At 40.4% G+C, this 18,984-nt stretch overlaps 1 long non-coding RNA gene across 1 annotated transcript; it reads left to right on the top strand.

Moving 5' to 3' along the window:
- Positions 1-10,010: 10,010 nt before the first annotated feature.
- LOC125765494 (uncharacterized) lies at positions 10,011-13,752 on the top strand. The gene is made up of 2 exons (XR_007418561.1): positions 10,011-10,843; positions 10,931-13,752. It is a non-coding gene; the product is annotated as an uncharacterized LOC125765494 (long non-coding RNA).
- Positions 13,753-18,984: the final 5,232 nt, after the last annotated feature.

Raw genomic sequence — 18,984 nt, 5'->3', positions numbered from 1 at the left:
GACATTTTCACATATTCTCTTATCAAGCGCTATAATTGCTTATCAGCATTATCTTACTGCAGCGTTCTTCTATAACGTTCACGATCGTGCGTCTCTCTTGAATGTATTATGTTGACCTTTCTGACGTACACAAACACGCCAACACACGATCTTAGTTTCGACGAATCCGACGAATTCCGACATTTTTAACCATTGGAAAAGGTTTAAAAAATGTGTCGAGCTAGGTTGTTCATTTTAATTACATGTTCCACCTACCGGAACAGGATTTCGAAGAAATTTAAATCTCTACTAGAACAAACGAACCACATTGAAGATCGATTTTTTTCCTTATTCATTTACTAATACAATTTTTACAACTAGTACTTGTGCTGAGATCATTAACAGTGCTGGTTAAAATTACTGCTCCCACTGCTACTATTTCTTCTATTTTTCTTGCTCAAAACTTTGCTGGTAGTTCTAGTATTAACAAATACACTTAACCATATTTTTATTTTTTTTACTACCTATTATTAATGTCACTTTCAATCAACGAAAAGATTTATATTGCTGTTGCGGATTGTATATACCACTGCGGTACATAACAATTACAACAAAAAAGTAATAAAACAAGTAGTCCAATACCACCTGATGACCTGCTTATCGGTTGCACCGAAGCACCACTATTTTCAACAACTTTTACAATAAATCATTTGCATACTCGTTAAACTGCAACCATAGTGTGCCGTTTAATCACATTATTCTCTCTTCGCTTAAACTGTTCCAACCGCGATCGCCATCCCTCACGATCGCCCTTCCGTCGCTGGGGCGTCGATTCCTATCATAGACACGTCCCCGGGTACGGTGAACAATTTCTCACCGACGACACCATAATTCCTTTCGGGTGGTTAGAGCCATCATAAATTCTCGATGCTGACGATTGCTAAACTTCATCACTTTAATTTTTTATGCACCACACGGCTCATCATAGTCGTAATCTTGTACGCTATTTCATCCGAGCAGTGCTGGCAAGCAAAACGGGGGAAAAAAAACTCACCTAAACCATTGCACGCCACCGCTCTCGATCAAATAAGACTGCGCAGCCCTTTTTTTTTGTTCAGCGTTGTTGCTATCCGCAGGGCTCAGGGCAAAGGAAACAGAGATGTTTCTTCACGAGCGAAGAATAAAAAACGGTACAGAAAAAATAGTAACGAGTTGTGGAAAAACTCAACACCACCGAAAGCTCTCGCCCTCCTAATACAACCGCAGCTTCAACGACTATGAGGATCGTGACATAATCTTAGCATAAATCATAGTGCACCATCTTCACCGAAGAAGTAGACGAAACTTTGTGCAACAACGACAACGACGACAACGACGACGACTTTTGCCAGCCGGTGATCTGGCGACTTTGGTGCGGTCGTTCCACTGCCTCGCACCTCCTCGTGTGGAAAACTCACCGACAAGCGTGAGTCAGACCCGTGAGTTGTGGCGATGCGACCTCGCGTTAACTTCTTGGCAATTTCCATAATTATCCCACCCGGCAATTGGGAGAGATACCACGCAAAAAACCTATTCGCCGCCCTTCATCATGATTATCTGCGGCACGGAAGAAGGTGTGCGTGGGGTGGATCGAGCTAAAGACCAACGATGGAGCGGAAAAAATAGTTGTATCCCATTTGCGGTGCGCTTTGGGAAAAGTTTGGAAAAATGCAACATATTCCTCATTCGCTGGTAATTTCGTTCAATTTCGTTGCTCATGAGGTGCCGATGGAACCCTTGGGAAGGCAAGCAAAATTCGGCCACAATTTCCAGAATCGTTTTGTCCGCAGACATTTAATACTTTAACAAAGATAAAAACAATTATTATTCACTCTTTGACAAATATTTCCAAAATGTTTTGACATATTTTACGAAATAGCCTTAAGTTATGCAAAACGCAATACAAAATGTCAACAATAAGGTATGTTTGGGGAAAGGAAGCTATGTTTATAGTTATAAACAAAGGAATATACTAACAAAAACAAATTTTAGGTTTTCTCGAAGTATAACAGATACTTTAAGTTTAACAATGAAAATAACGTCGATTTCTTTCTTAGTTTAATTAAATGTTTGATTAACGTTATGTGTCGCTTAAGCTAGGCCGCTTGAAGCCACTTGGATGTTAACACCATCGAAGAGTTAGACGCTTTATCGCTGTTTGGAAGCTACTTGCATACCGTGATAATGTGATGTACAGATATAAATTTAAATACGACATGTTGCATCATCGCATAGCGCACGCCATAGCGAAGGCTTCTCTTGGGGTGCGTGTGCACTTTTTTTCCCTCTTTCACGCCATGCAAGATGCAGTCGGTTGCATTTCACAGGAAGATGAAATGTCTTGCATACACACAAACACACACACACACACACCCACTCATATCCACGTACATAAGAGCTTTTTTTGTCACGCTATCTTTTTTTTTGTGTGTGTTTGTGAGCAATTGTGCATATTTGTTGATCGTGCCGAGATGTTGCTAAAATGCAACACCATCCATAGCACCACCACGCACAGTGCCCACCTTCTTCGCACCTCATCGGAACCCTTCGTCACATAATATCCCCACAATGGATGCGAAAAACTCAAACAAGAGAGTGGAAAGGAAAGAAACAAAAAACACCCACAACGAAAACAGCCGCCCTGTAGCTGTGCCAACATTTTAACGAGTTCGCGTACCGCACGGCGATGACATATTTTAATTTTCCACAAGGTTTTCCACCGGTCGCACATACCGCCCATAATGCCCCTAATCCACTTCATGACTTTCGAGCAAAAAAAAAAAGAGCGCAAGCAAAGCGCAGCGCAAAAGTTGAAAGTTTAACCATAAAACATATTTTATGCTTGTTTCTCAAACATTTGCCACTTTGCACTTTGCACAAGCCCTTTGCATTCAAATGTGCATCTCACTCGGGGAAGGGGGGACGAGGGGACGGGGGGAGAATGTTAAGGGAAACTACCCTCTAAACTGTGGCAACGAAATACAAAAATCACACAACAGCAAAGAAGCGAAACCTCGAGCTTAAAGTGTGATTGTACTCGAAAGGCGAACTAGTGACACAAACAACTTTGTGCAGCCCTTCATAGGAGTCACAACTGACGCCCCTTCTCGGTGGTTTCATTCAGCCACCAAAAGCGTCAATAATTGTTCTGTGTTTTTTTTTGTTGTTGTTGCTTGAAATCTCTTTGATGTTGGAAGATTTCCCCCTCTCACTATGAAGTACTTGAAAACCCCATGAAGCTTACTACAAGCACTGAGGGGAAATGCATTCACTTTCATCGGCGTCGATCGCCCACGAAATATGTTTGTCAACAGCCGACTGTGTGGGTTGGTTTTGTATATACTTTTAGTAAAAGCGTGATCGATTTCTTAGACTCAAGAGATAAAAGGTTACTCGATGTGAAACTACGCTGCTTGATTAGTGGCACGAATTTAGTGCATTTTAATTAATTTTTGATTACTAAGAGAGTAATGAGTTAAGTGTATCCCACGAGTTTTATAGCTAATTTAAGTGAAATAGGATAATTATTGGTAAAATTATTAACCATTTAATTATCCAAATATATAAGGATAAATGAAAAATTAAAAACTTAAATGAAAAAATAACAAATCAATTAATAAAATTGTTGTAAAGCCGGAACAGAATGGCACATTAATTGATTTCATTCCTTTTCCCAATAGCTATCAATCAAAAAGACCATTGTTTTATTGAAGAAATTACACAATAAAGTAGAATTACAACACATCGAAGGCACCATAAAATATACGATGCAGCTCAGTGTCACTTAACAATCCAACAGAAAAATGACCCAAAACCAAATGATAAATGATCATTGCGCGGCAGCACGCAAACATTTGCAGTATCGCACACAGAAACAAGAAGGTTCTTTATCCGATCCTACCATAATTGCGACATGGACATGGCACAATTTATTGAACACCATCGCATCGAAAAAGCGGATGGTGTTTGCTTGCTACATGTGTGTAATGGATAGAATTTAAACAATTATATCACGCTTTCCATTCTGATGTTGTTTCCACCAGCTTCAACTCTGTTGGATTTAGTGTAGATTCAGCTCGTGAAACTACTGAACCTAAACCAGATGGCTTTAACGAAAACCCCGCAGCGGGTATCATCCACAATTACCGCAGCACAGATGGATGCATGGTTATGGATGTCAATAATTACATTATAAAATTATGATGTGCATGATATTATGGTTCACTTTTTTGCCATATTTTGTAATATGGCCTCTATCTAGTTGGAGGGCGATGCAGCATGACAACAAATAGGTTGTTTTGTAATAAAGATTGGAGCAAAAAACAAATAGGAGCAAAACATTATGCCTCGATGTCAATCATTGAGTGGTAGTAACCTCATAAGGCTGTTTGCAAGTTTGTATGGATATCCGGACCAACGAGTCAACCTCAAAGCCGCGTCGAGCGAGATTTCGTCATTGCAAGCAAACCATATGCATGGATGATGCATCGCAGTTTGATTACATTTTATGAGTTAACGATCTTTCCGGTTTGCGGCAAATTCCTGCTTTTCCTCGTCATGCGTTTTCATTCCGGTATGTTTGATGTACCTTGATCGTCCCTTCACCTTTTGTGTTGCTGCTGATTACACACGGGTTGGAACTACTGGAAAGCTTGTTTTTCAATGCCAGCAAATGGTGCAATTTTCCACCGTGGGTTTACTGTTAACGAATTTGTTTCAACATGAATTTCATCCATTAATTCGTTTCTATTGCACACGTTAATTCCATCGACAAATTGGCTAAACTGATGCATATTGGGATATACATACATAACCGGCATTAGTTTGATGCAAATCTAATTCTATCTATCTATTTCTAATGAGCGTTAGGGAAATTTTATGTGTTTCCAATAAATACAGTGAGCTCGCAAAACAGTCAATCCATAAAACCTAAACTATTACCTCGTTATTAACACTGATTGACGAACAGAATTACTCAAACGAGCTGAGCTTTTTTTGGTACTATCGATTGGACCGTCGTAGAGTGATGTTAATTTGTTTCGCATTTTCCTATCAATGTTTCGTACAATGACCATCGGTTAATTCTCTACCCCTCCTCGCATGCGAAAGTGTGTACAAACAAACCTTTCATTACAGACACACGCGTGCGGGAAATGCTCACGACACTGTGTAGTACCGATCGAGCTTTCCACTGCAGACTTTTTCCCTATCCAAAAGGTAATCAAAGAGAAAAAAAACATAAATAAAGCAAACATAAAATCATCACGGTCCGATTTTAAGGCGTATCGAAAAACACGAACCAATAACGCAAGTAATTACGTTTGCGCATGGAAGGTGAGAGAAAGAAATGGTTATCCGCGTACCGATGAAACCGGGTGAAAGATTACAACTTTGTCTCACACTGCGTGCCCCATCTCACCGATCGATCGGCAGGAAAGTGTGTGCGTGTGTGTGTGTGTGTGTGTGTATGTGACGATTGCTACAAAATTGCTCATTTATCAATGTCGGTAATCGGGCAACTGCCGATGGAAGGTGAAAGTTGCAAAAAAGTGATTAAAAGTTTTATCCGGTTTCTCCCCCTGTTTATTTTTTTTTTCGTTGACACATTCCGGAAAACTGTACGAGCGTGTGTGTGTGTGTGCTTGTTCTGGATCATATGGTCGACAGGTAATCGGTAACAGTAATCGAAATGTTTTGGTTTACGGTTTTTGTGTGGCAAGCAAAACTAATTACAAATTGAAAACGCACGTGTGCAAACGTAAAATTTTACCAATAAAATTGTAACAAAATTGTATGTGGCTAACATGTAACCACGCATGTTTATGGCATCTGTTTCGGTTGGTTTTTGTCGATGCTGAGATTTCTAGAGAAGTCTGTCTAACATTAACCCACATTTACAATTTTGCAAGATTTGTAATGACATTTTCTTTTCTGTTTAGTGTTGCACTTACTTTCAAATAGAACAGCATTATTAATGTATCCAAAACTGCGTCTTCTTCTCAACTTCGAAATCTTATCATGAAAAACTTGATCCTGTCCTGCCGTACAATAGCATATAACTAATCTTAGCCTTCGTGCTACTTCTTCTTCTTCTTTCTTGGCCTGCTCATGGTCGAGCACGTCGCAAAGACATGGTCAAGTGTTCTATCCGTTTCCAGGAAAATCGGTCCAAGGCTGCAGTCCTCCATCCAGGGCTGCATCCGATCTCTGACAGGTTCGACTCCATCTGATCCAGCCAACGAGCTCGCTGTGCTTCTCTATGTCTCGTGGCGAACGGGTCGCTGACGAGCACACTCCTGGTGGGGCATGAGTCCGCAATCCTCAACACGTGCCTCAGCCATCATATCCTTCCGGTTTAGACCACCGTCAGGATATCTGCACCGCCAAACAGCTCAGCTACCTCGTGGTTCATTCTCCTTCTCCACACGCCCTGCTCGCACACACCGCCAAAGATAGTCCTTAGCACCCGCCGTTCGAAAATAGCGAGTGCATTGGCATCCTCCGTTAGCAGAGTCCAGGACTCGTACCCGTAGAGGACTACCGGACGTATCAGTGAGCGATATATCGTACATTTTGTGTGTTGCTGGAGTCTTCTGGATCGCAGGAGTTTGTGGAGCCCGTAGTAGGGACGATTTCCTTGAACTCATGTTGGTGTCCGAAGTTACGATCGTACCAAGGTAGCAGAACTCTTCTACCACCTCGAGATCGTCACCGTCAACTGATACTTTGCTTCCGAGTCGGGCTCTATCATGGTCAGAGCCTGCGGCAAGCAGGTATTTTATCTTCGTCGCATTTATTCTCAATCCAATTCTATCGGCCACGCGTTTCAGTCGGATGTACAATTGACAATACCTTCTAATTTTATTAAAATAAATTGTTTAAGCTTTTTTATGTTTTTTCTAAAAAAATCGCCTGAAATATAGAATGCATTACGGTCGAAGAAATAAGTTAACCCTTTGTCTCGGGAACTACCTGATCAGTTTAGTTCTATTGCAAAAAGAACATTAAGAACATCTCGATCATAAGTTATTTTCCACTTTGTCAAAAAATTATGTCTTTCAATTTGTATCTATGTACATTTCATTTCAATTATCTTTTACATTTAACATTCAAGTCGCTCTCCAATCGCACTATTAGATTCGGGCATTGCTACTTTTATGTTCACTTTATTTAACAAGAATTCTAGTAAAACACTGACTTTTATGCTTCAGTTGTGCGTTTACTATCATTCACGCATTATATCATCAACAAATGAATTTTAATCTTGTAGCTAAAAATTGTGTTAAATTTTTAATATTTAAACTTCATCGGTTCCGCCATCTCTTCTAAACACACAATACCACCTACAAAGTAAACGCATCACCAACACCCCCAACAAGTGTTCATTTTAAAGGCCACAGTGAACTACATTTCGCTAGAAACCGTGGGATTTTTTTTCACGTAAAAGGTCTTCCATTGGACCTAGAAGAACAGCAAAAAAGCCCTCAACAATGTAACATAAAATACACAAAAAAGAAACGACGCGACATCGTGCCTTTACTGTACGATGACTCGGCGCAAAAGAAAGCTAATTTCATCAAATCCGTACCAACGTCTCTGGCACGTCCTTCGCAGTGACATTCAGGGCAGTCAGCGCATCAATCGACCACGTCCATAAGGAAGGTTCTTTCAAGAGAAGAGAAATCTAAAACACCTTCCCGGCAGCGGAAGGTTCGATGCGTACCAGCAAGAAGCCGTTCATTATCTCACCATTCGTTCGAAGCTTCCCGTGTGGAAAATATTGCATTTGTGTTTAATTAGTTTTCGGCACGACGCGAGGTTTCCGGTGCATCTCGCTATGATGAAATTTTACAGCTATAGATTTCGGAGTGGAGTTTAGCAAACAAAAAAAAAACCAAGCAATGCGGATGAATTTATTCTGCCGTCCGTGATTCGTTGTGTGGTTGCTCTGTGGCAGCTGGCAACGAATCTGAAACAAAGTTAATCCCCTTAGGATGGAGCGTTTTACCATGGACTCATCGCCGGAAGTAGTTTTCGCCACTAGCGTGTATGTGCGAGACTAAGAGCCACACACGACCGTTGAAGGACGCAACGTGGAACGTGAGAACCAACCGAGTGGCAGCGTATGCATCATACGCCTGCCGATGCTGATCGAGCAATTTTTGTTTTTGGACAGATACGCACGAGACATGATGCCGTCGCGTACGAGATTTGTAACAATCTTTATTAAATCTTGTATCTAGATTCCAAAAATTCCATTCCAGCGTTTAGCCTCTCTCTGGATGCTTTTTTTTTAAAGTAACCCAATTTACTTTCGACTGTCTTGAAACGAGGAAAAATTGCTGACATTACTAGTTGGATTTTTGCTGAAATCTTTGCTCATTTCTCTTACAGAGGGTCGATGTGTGTGTGTTTTTTTTTTGTTAGCACCAGCAGCACTTGTTTGCCTTCAAGTGGCTTAAAGCTAAGCCGGGAATCACTCCACACACACCGTAGCACACACTGTGCGGATGCTTGAAGCCCTTTTCCGTCTCTCGCTTGCCAAATGGTAACCGATTAATTGGTCGGTTGTCTTCTCAATCTCTGCCAGTCGATAATTGGTTGCTGCCATGCTTCCCGTACGAGACATAGCGAACCTAACGAAATGGGCGTCAGCAGGAGTCTTCTGCTTGCCTTAGCACCAGAACCGTTGTTCCATCATTAGAAGGCAGGGTGTTTTCGGTGTCTGGTATGTGCTAAATCCCGGTGAAAGATGTATACCAGCGCTATCGAACGCCTTACGCTAGCAGGAATCATCGGTAATTAGAGAGCTTTCGCTCGTTTGCTAGTAGCACCTGGGAATGGTGCGGTCGATTGATTAAACGTGTAATCCGGATACGAGCTGGCACTTTTATTTTACAGTCAATGAGTAAATGAAGCTTAAAGCTTCTTCTTTAATTTGTGCGAAATCGTATTAAGGTATTTGTTGTGGCATATTTTGATAGCAAATTTCTAATCTAGTCGAATGCATCCGAAGGTCAAAGATCGAACCTCTTTGGGATTTCTGCCACCACTCCGAAGCAAAGATGGGTCAATATAGTATACAGGTAGTACCACTAGTAGTAGACGATTTTCTGGGGAAAAAATAATAAATCAGAAATTTACTAAACAGAATTAGTGGCGAATCAAGCTTCTCGGAGGTCCTAAGCGGAATGGTAGTTGGGACCCCAAAAGCAAAGATGGTCGCACTGTCTGACAAACTTCATTGGCCAATATACCAGCCTTTCTTTTGATACCTACATTCTCGGACACTTTCGATTTCGGAGCCCTTTTCCACCTACCAATAGATCCGCAATTGAACAGAATGTTCCAGACCATTCCAGGGCAAAGATGAATGAATACGAAAATTGATTATTTAGAAGTAAATAAATTAGATGTTAATATCTTCTTCTTCTTATGCGGAATGATTTTTGATTTTGAAACCTCTGCTTCACTGTCCATATTCAGAGGTTTACTCCTCCCTTGATTTGTCTTCCGATTTCTGCAAGTCATATTGGCATTTGACTTTTTTTATTGGTTTTTGGCTATTGATGTTTTAGAATTCTATCTTATGTTTTTATGTAGTTCATGATTCTTTTAACTGTTTTTGCGTCTCCATCCTTTCAATGTTTTTTTAGATCCTCTATGGACATCCCTAATGGCATATACTTTTTACGTGAAAAGATCATGTGTCTGGCGGTCTCTGGCATTTCGCATATGTTACAGTTTGGCTCTTCTTTGATTCCCATTAAAAAAAACATTTGGTTTTGAATTAAATCTTATATTCTATGACCTTCGTCAAACTAAAGGTGAGGCTATGAACCTTGCAATTTGAATAGTACAAATTAGCAAAAATAATTCAGAAAAAAACTTGGCAAAGTTTTGGAGCTAAGATAAATTGGAAATCTAGTAAAAAAGCGAAACTTTCAACGAAATATTTACCTACAAGTTTAACACTTTAGCACACTGACAATTCTGCTTCATTAAGTTTCCTTTTTACAATAATTTGAATGGAAATGTAGTTTGGAACAAAATTATTGCCGTTTTAATATTATTTTTTTAACCATTTTTTTGTGTTTTTGCTTGCTTTTCGGGAAAAATGACGCTCGCTTATAATTCTGTCATATCAAAGAAAGTTTTCCCTTTCATAAAACATTTACAATGTAGATATTGAACACAAAAGTTTCGGCACCCAAGATACACACAAATTGCTACAACTTAACAATGTTTTGCCCCCACACCACTAAGAAGTCACTATTGTTACAGCGCACAAACCATATCGATTGTGCTTAAAGAAGCATCATAAAACACGAACAGTTTGCTCGAACAAATGTTTTCCTTGCTTTCTGCTTCAAACAATATCATTCGCGACTGGACAAGTTTCTCCAACTGCAGCAAAACGTGTTCAGCTGGCGTCTTTTTGTTTTTGTTTTACTTTCACCACTCTGTGGCTTAATTTTTGATAGCCACCGTTCAATCCATCCTTCAAACCATCGTACCCGTGTTCCGCTGGTGTACTTTTATTGATAATAAAAAATTTTAGAAACCTGGAAGGAAGTGAAATTTACTTCACTTGGTCGGTGCAAAACTGACTTTATTATTATTATTTTTTGTCTTCTTGTGAAAATAAAATAAACGAAACAACCACACTGATCGGTAGGGCTATTTACCTAGCAACGCCTATTGCGAAGCCCTACTAGACGTGTGCTGCGGTATAATTCATCAGCAAGTACAAGCAAGAAAACTGCACGATCAACGGATCCAACTTTGGTCCGAAACAGTATCAACATGGCCGGCGTAAAACAAGGTAAGGAAATTAAATGAAGAACAACCACACCCCAACCCCGGCCAGGGAGTGCAACTGCTGGATGCTGTAAAATTCTTCCACCACCAGGTAGGGGTGATACCAGTGCCCGCTGTGGAAAATTTTACTGCAACGTAACTTCGCAAAGAATTTCAACGCCCAAACTGCGCCACGGCTTCAAACCACCATCTCTATTCATCCATCCATCCATCACCTTGCTGCTTACTTCGCTTCTCTCCACCAAGCAGCGCTCTCTCGAGACGGAAAAAGTACAGAAACGCGTTACATCAGGCCGGTAAGGTAATTAAATTTAATATTTGAAACCATTATCTCAGACGTCCATTTTAGCATAAAAACTGTATCATACCATGTTCGATAGAAGGCAACGGGCAACTTTTTTTCCTCATTCTTCACATTTCTTTCGCCTCTCTATGGCACAACCGTCAACTTTTGTGCGAGTGCTTGGAGTTTCCTTCCAACAGGGTGAGATCGGGTGTAGATTTTTCACCAGGAGAATATAACCGATTTGGAGTGGAAGTTTTCGTGGCAGAAAGTTTTTTTTTTCTCTCTCTCTATTCTAGTCATATTTTTTCTTTCGTTTTTCCGCTCTATCCAATCTTTTTCTCCTTAACCCCATATACACCGTCAGACGATGAGCGTTGTAAGTAAATCATAGTACACCATGTGTATGTTGCATCATCATCATCATCATCATCACCATCATCGCTGTATGCACCATTACGCCTTGCAAACTGGATTTTTTGTTTTTGCTTCTTGCATTCTCACACCCGATAAAACGCACGACACGAACGATCTCAGTGGGCGGAGGTGAGAAATTGAAAATAAATCAAAAACACCGTTTAAGAAGCTATCCGTACCTTGGTTTACAGAGTGCATTAATAAAATTGCAATAAAAACTAATTTTAGTTTGGAAGCGAAGCTAATCGTACATTTATGTGCATAATTCTGGTAAACTTGGCCCATTCACGTATCTCGCCTGTTTGTGTAACAATTCATATCATTTTTTTGAAATCAACTTCATTGCTCGTCATCAACAACTTTGAGCCCCTCCATTCTGCTTTCCATCAAATGGTAGAGACATAACATAACAAAGCCATTAGAATTTATCCCAAGAGCCTTTGAAGCTACCACACTGTTTATTGATTTTACACTTCAAAAGCTCATTCATACGCTACCGTACGTTCAAAACACGTGCATCGTACTGGTCTTTCTTCAAATGCATCCCCATTTTCGGAAGACTGTTCGTTTGCCGATTCAAACTCGGCAAAATCAGTATCGATCCGATATCGATCATAAAATCATCAGCTACTTTCGCAAGCAAGGGAAACGGAAGCCATCGAAGACTACGGACATGCTAATGAAGTTCGATCTGGGGAAAGAGTTTGGTGCATCAAGACAATGCCCGCTACGAGTATGAATTCTTGCCGATGCTTCCAAACGGGGTTCACAATCTGCAGCAGCATCCGGAAATATCGCCAAATTCCAATGGCAGTTGAGGCTACTACCCCAACACCAACGTCGACACCTGGAACGTTTGTAGCTGGAACCCGTTCGGTTGGTGATTTCACAACTCCCGGACTCACTGATGCATGTCTCTCCGATTGAGTGGTATTTTGCATACTTCCATCAGCATCACTGCCTGGGCAGGTGCTTTTCGGGGAAGCTGGTTTCGGAACTATTCCAGTGAATTTTGCGGCTGTAGTAGTCGAATAAATGCATGACGATGAGAAAATAGGATAAACATCAACACCGAGCATCGACCACCACGACCAGCTCAACACTATCATCATCGTTCGTTCGATCGTTCGTTATCGCCATCACAAGCAGCACCCCGTAGCCCCGTTCATTATGTTGATGTTTGTCTCTGCAGTTGTGGCCATCGCCATCGAAAGCATAACAATTCAATTCGGGTCTTCGAATGGGAAACTTACGGTTTTGCACAAAATGCATACGGCCACGGGTCGGGGATAACTTTGAGTCGTAACGAATCCACTTAAGAATTGGGGTGCATTATCGAGCTCTCAGTACCAGTGCAGTGAATGCAAGATACACGATCAGAAAACGATTAATGGGTCACAGACACTAGATTCTGTTGGGCCCGATTGCATTGCTATTGCTTCCTGTTGTCCAATCGAATGGAAATCTGCATCCACTAATCAAGAGCAGACACACTTTTCTTCAGCACTGTACCACCGATTGGGTCGTCTGATAGACCTTCATTGGATAACGTTTTCTCACTCTTGTGCGTACCGGACGCATCGGCCAAGAGAACGTGCGTGTTAACGATTAGCACGTGATATTTGTCCACCGCAAACTGAAGTGTTCGTTCGGGTTTGAATAAATCCCCTAAATTCTCGGTCGGTTTTCTTTTCCATCGGGTGGAATACTTAGATACCACTTTCCACATTCAACCGAGCGGTTCACACTAAAGCACACGCAAACTCAAGCCAGCATGCGTTTATTGGACGTGGTGAGACTTTTCATTTTTTTTTTGTTGCCAATCAATGAAAGAAAACAGTAGCCCTCTTTAATGCCTCTCGAAACTCGCTGCCAGACCGAACCGGGCGAGCGGCGTTTTCTCGTTTTGTGGTTACGCATTTGCGCGTAATGCGGTCAATTGCATGCTGTGGTCTTGGAGCTGTAATTAAAACCCGTTCCGCTTCCGATGCACCCGCAGATTGTGCTGATGCCATTGAGTTGGAAACCACATTGGATGCTTTCCACATTATGGTGCTGTTTTTTTGTTTTTTTTTGTAAAGCAAAGTATACTTTTCCTATCGATTTTCCCATCGGCCGTATCTCCACAATCAGTGACGGGTGACAATCAATTATAATGAAAATATATACATTTTTCCCCCGACGCCATTGGGAGTCGTTTTTCCTCAGCCAAATAGCGCGGTGAGTTCAAGCGATGAGATATTAATTTTTCCTTCAAACAAAACGAACATTTCCTGCTGTGCCTGGGTCAGCATAATGTGTTCCAAAAATACGCATTTCGCTACGTTGCATCTGATCATTATTTTTCCTCGGACAGTTTTTTTTTTTTTTATTTTTGGACTTTGACTTTTGCACCACAGCTACGGTACATAATTTGTACACTGTCATCATTTCCCAACGGTTTGCATTTTGTTGCGAGGAGTTTTGTTTTCCATTTTGATGACTTTAAATATACCGATTTTTATTCCTTACTTTTTTAAACGCAACCAATGCTGCAATTGCAACCTTCTGGGGAGATCGATCAAATATTTAGCGGCTGTTAAATAATTCATTATCGCCACCGGTAATTGCAACCCCATGAACCCCTTTAGCGCTATGTCTACGATACATCCGGTAGCATTTCCACCCAAAAACTTGCTCCATTACCCTACGGCTCTTTAGCTGGCTAAAGAAAGCTGCGAAATTTAGCGTACGGATGAGAAATTTTAAGATGTACTACGAACTGGTAAATATTGAACGCGGGAGAGTTTTTGGTTGGTTCAATGTGTCAAGTGAAGCGTTTTTTTTTTTGGATAGAATTTGTTCAATATTTTACATAGAAGTAATGAAACAAATAAATCAATTATTAGTGGAGTCTTTAGTTCCTAGTTTAAGATAATTATTTTAAAAAAATACACTCAAAAGATCGAAAAATGTTACTTTTTGGGGAAAATCAACTTTTTCGTTTTCACGATAAAAAAAAATTATATAAAATACTCCAATCTTTCGCTTCGAAATTGATATTTGGATCATGTCCATTTTAAGACAAAAGGATGGACGGAAAAGGAAGTAATTTTTGAGAGTATTTGCATTTTCATAAATATACAATCCCTAACTGAAAGTGTTGGACGATTTGATGTGTAATTCTTTTGTATTTTTTCTCTTTTTTTGGATAAACATACCGTATGCACTAAAAAAAGCGAATGGATGGTAAAAAAGAACGGAAAATGATATTTTATTCTTAGTTATAGGTATCAAAAAGAGGTTTGTAAGCATATTTTTCGGTTCCCTAGTCACATTTTCAATCAAATCATCCATCGTTTTTTAATCCACGAAATGTTTTGAATAAATTCTCCTTTTTGAATTGGCCTACAGAATCTCGATCGGGTTGAGCTAGAGCAAGTTGGGAGTGTAGACATGGTTGGGCACCACTAACCGTTTCACTTAATTTGCCAACAGGGCCGGCTTGGATTGACGCTGTCGTATGTGGATATTAACTTTGGTCAAATTTCGTTTTGCCATTTGGACGCATACTCTGACCCTTTCGGCTCAAAGCATTGCCACCTTGCACCAGGCGACCATATTGACAACAGTTTTGCGTTTAACCTAGAGATCAGAATAACAACTCTTTTTAGTGAGTGAACTCTGAGTGAGTGAGTCGTTATTAGGAGTCAGCTCATTTAACGACTCATTTCGGAATCATAAAAAAACCGGCATAAACGTATAAGTTAAAGTTCGGTCTTTTTACTCACTCATGAGTGTTAGCATGTAGCCGTGGTGATTCGAATTACAAAAAGAGTAAATACTCCTCCGGTCACTACTTTTGAAATCACCCCCCGGACAGTACTTTCATAATTTGACTTCCTCCGAATAATTAATGCAAGTCATCAATGCAAAATAAACCTGATTGATTTAAGTGCATGCTGGTGCATGTGATAAACGGCGCCGGTCCACACGGCAGGACCGAGTTCAAATCCCATCTGGACCGTCTCCCCGTAGCAAGGACTGACTATCCGACTACGTGGTAAAATAAATCTAGTAAGCCAGAAATGGCCGGCGTGACCTACAGTGCGACTCTCTTTAGTTTTGGGGCCCCAATTACCATTCCGCTTAGGGCCTCCGAAAAGCTTGATCCACCACTGCTCCTAAGGGTAAAGCCTTAGCTTTTTTTTGGGTAATTAGCCAAATTTATAAATTGATGCATTTTACGGCGAATTTGTTGAAATAAGTTTCTTTTCACTCAAATAATACTTTAAATAACACAAGAATAAAATATAATAAACAAAATTTAAAAAATTCTAAAAAATGTCCATTCTCCTGAGGCTATAGCCTTAGCTTTTTTTGGGAAATTTAGAAAAATGTATAAATTGTTGTATTTTAATACGAATTTGTTGAAATAAGCTTCTTTTCAATCAAATAACGCTTTTAATAAAAACAAAACAAAACATATTTAAAAAAATCTATAAATTTGCCAATCTTCTTAGGCTATAGCCTTAGCTTTTTTTGGGGAAATTTATCAACATTTTTAAATTGGTGTATTTTAATGCGAATTTGTTGAAATAAGTTCTTTTCACTCAAATAATGCTTTAAATAAAAATAAGAATAAAAAACAATGAAAAAATCTATAAATTTGCCAATCTCCTAAGCAGAGGCGGAAACCGTTTCATGTCCTTGCCGATCAGACTAGCTCGCTTGTTCGCTTATACAGGATTGATAGTTAGGCAGAGCAAGTATATTCATTTGGCTAGTACAAATGTATTCCGTTTCAACTCATGTGTATCAAACGTTTCGGTTCAACTCATTTTTGTTTCAACTCAGGTATTTACTCTTTTTGCAACTCAACTTACCACGACTACATGCTTACACTCATTAGCGAGTAAGTGAAAAAAGAGTCGCTTAAACTCCTCGTGGTGAGTGAACGAAGCTCGTTCAATACAACGCTTCAACTCACTATCTCACTCTTCCTCACTTTTCACATCTCTAGTTTGAACTTCTGTTGATTCCTCCGGTCGCTTAACACAATCAGATGGCAGAAACCAGGCTTCAAATAGACGGATTCTTCAAACTCTAGACGTGTCAGAAATCTTGTAAAAGTTTCCGCGATAGTATCCAGCCATCGGTGTCCCTCCATGGCTGATTTAGCTGTTGACCTAGATGGAGCAGGCGATTTGAACGACCTATAAATCGAAGTTCTTTCACTGTTCTTTCCACAGCGGCCTCAAATAAAGTGATCAAATTTTCACAGTATACAGACAATTAGTATACATTAACTACTGGCAAGGTTTGGCCAAGCAGTAGGTGACATGGTAACTGCATGAAAAATTTGACAATTTTGTCGCTTTGTTATCAGAATTCCGGCTAGATAATTCCGTTTAAAACATTCCATCATAACACACGAATAGATGATAACCGTTCCAATATTTTCGGCGTATTAGAAAGAATTTCATTGTACTACACCATAAGATCACATAATTTCATGCTGCTTTAAAATTTTGCTTTAATATTAAAACGCTCAGAGAGCCACCGAAAAAAATTCAAGCAAGTTCGTGTATCTCTTAATCAGCTTTGTTAAATAAGGCAGTAGGCTTAAATCGTAATTTCTTAATTGTAAACCAACCGCTTAGATTGGGCACGCTAAAACTGCACAAATAAAAAGAGCCATTAAATTTGATGAGTTCATCAAAAGTTAAAACATAATTAATCATACGGCACCGGTCCGGTGGTCGTACGCCACCCCTGTCGACCGTATGCCGATGAGATGGCACAAACTGGCCGGAAATCAAGTACACAGATCATGTTCGGCACTATCGTTACAGCCTAGATCTATGACACAGAAATGCGGGAAAAAAACGTATAGCCGGTAGCCGCAGTAGCATGTGTAAAGCTGTACTCTCGAACCGATCGTTCATCTTGCAAATGGTTTTAACTGTCCGCAACCGGGGGTTGCATTAGCTGCAGCTGTCCGACTCACAAACTCTCCAACAAACTCTTCGTGTTCTCGTGTTTCATCAGCATCCGATAAATCGGCCGGCCCGGGTGGGTGTATACGCCACTTTCCAAAGCGTTTACGTTCCGGGGGCGTTCGTGCGTGATGTGAAGTGGCCTACATTTTTGGCAACGGGCGACCAGCGAACGGTTACCAACGAACGGGTGGCTAATGCTATCGTGCATGATCGCACCCAAAACCACACCACACCCACCCTTCCCCCAAAACGTCCGGTTTCGTTACGACTCCACCACAACACTCTCACGATCATCTACCTTAAGGGTGCGGAATTCGTTTTCACGATCTCTGCGTTTTTTTTTCGGCTTCGGCTGGTGTAACAATCGTTGTTGGCATTTCAAGTTCAGGCTGAATGTGGCAATCTTACGCCGCAAATTTCTTTCGCCACCAAAACCGAACTCGTCTCGATCTTCGCATCGGTTGATTCATTTGCACAAAATTTGTAGATATTTATTTCACACGCTCCGTACAGCACGATGATGCTGCTCACTCGCATCGATAGGAATTCGCACCAAAGGGTGGCCTGGCCAGCTTGTGTCTCGGTGCACCGTAAAGCATCTTCGTGGAGCCCTTTGCTCGCTAAGTCTGTTGCCTCATCGCGATAACGAGTTCAAGATTTCAATCAAAATGCACACCACAAACAAACGAATCGCGCGTGCAGTACCTTATGGGGAATGGCTTACTCTTTGTCACTTTGTTTTGTTGCCCGGCATGATTTTCTTTCACCCTGCTGTTGTACACCCTCCATCGTAGATGGACGTTACATAGTTACTTTATTTGGATAGATCACAAGAACGACTTCCATCTCGTTTTGCTAAGAAATTAGTATACTTTTAGTGGAAATTGGATACATTTGCATGCGATGGCTAAACGTCTCACACATTCGAAATAAGACTCGAACTAGTCTAAGTCAATCCACTAAACAGAAAATATATTAACTCGACTCTTATTTTTATCATAAACACTATGTGTATACATCTTAACAAAAAAAAGTTAGATAAAACTGTTAAATATACATAATAAAGATTTTTTTCGCAAAATAATATTTAAAGCATGTTAATAAATTTGCTTGATAGAATTGTTTTACAATATATTTATATTCAAAGCATAGTTCCCAAAGTCTAAAGTAAATGCCTCCAAAAAAAATATTAGCACAGTAAAACCACATCGATATGTTGCAGTCACGTTTCACCAAGAAATTGGCAAACCACAAAGAATTACATGCTCTCCGTGCGCAGCATCTTTACCCCGGGCGGACTAAATTTCCCCCAACCCAAAAGCATCTGATTCGCATCTGAACGGAAATTGCATGTTTTTCTACCATTTGGCCAACAACCATTCCGACTTACAGCTAGCCAATTCCAGGTGGTTGAGCAAAACTGTTTTTCACGAACACCGTTCGGACACATCCGGACACAATCGC

The sequence above is a fragment of the Anopheles funestus genome, chromosome 2RL, assembly GCF_943734845.2.
Source record: "Anopheles funestus chromosome 2RL, idAnoFuneDA-416_04, whole genome shotgun sequence".
NCBI lineage: Eukaryota > Metazoa > Arthropoda > Insecta > Diptera > Culicidae > Anopheles > Anopheles funestus.
This window is presented reverse-complemented; position numbering and strand designations above follow the sequence as displayed.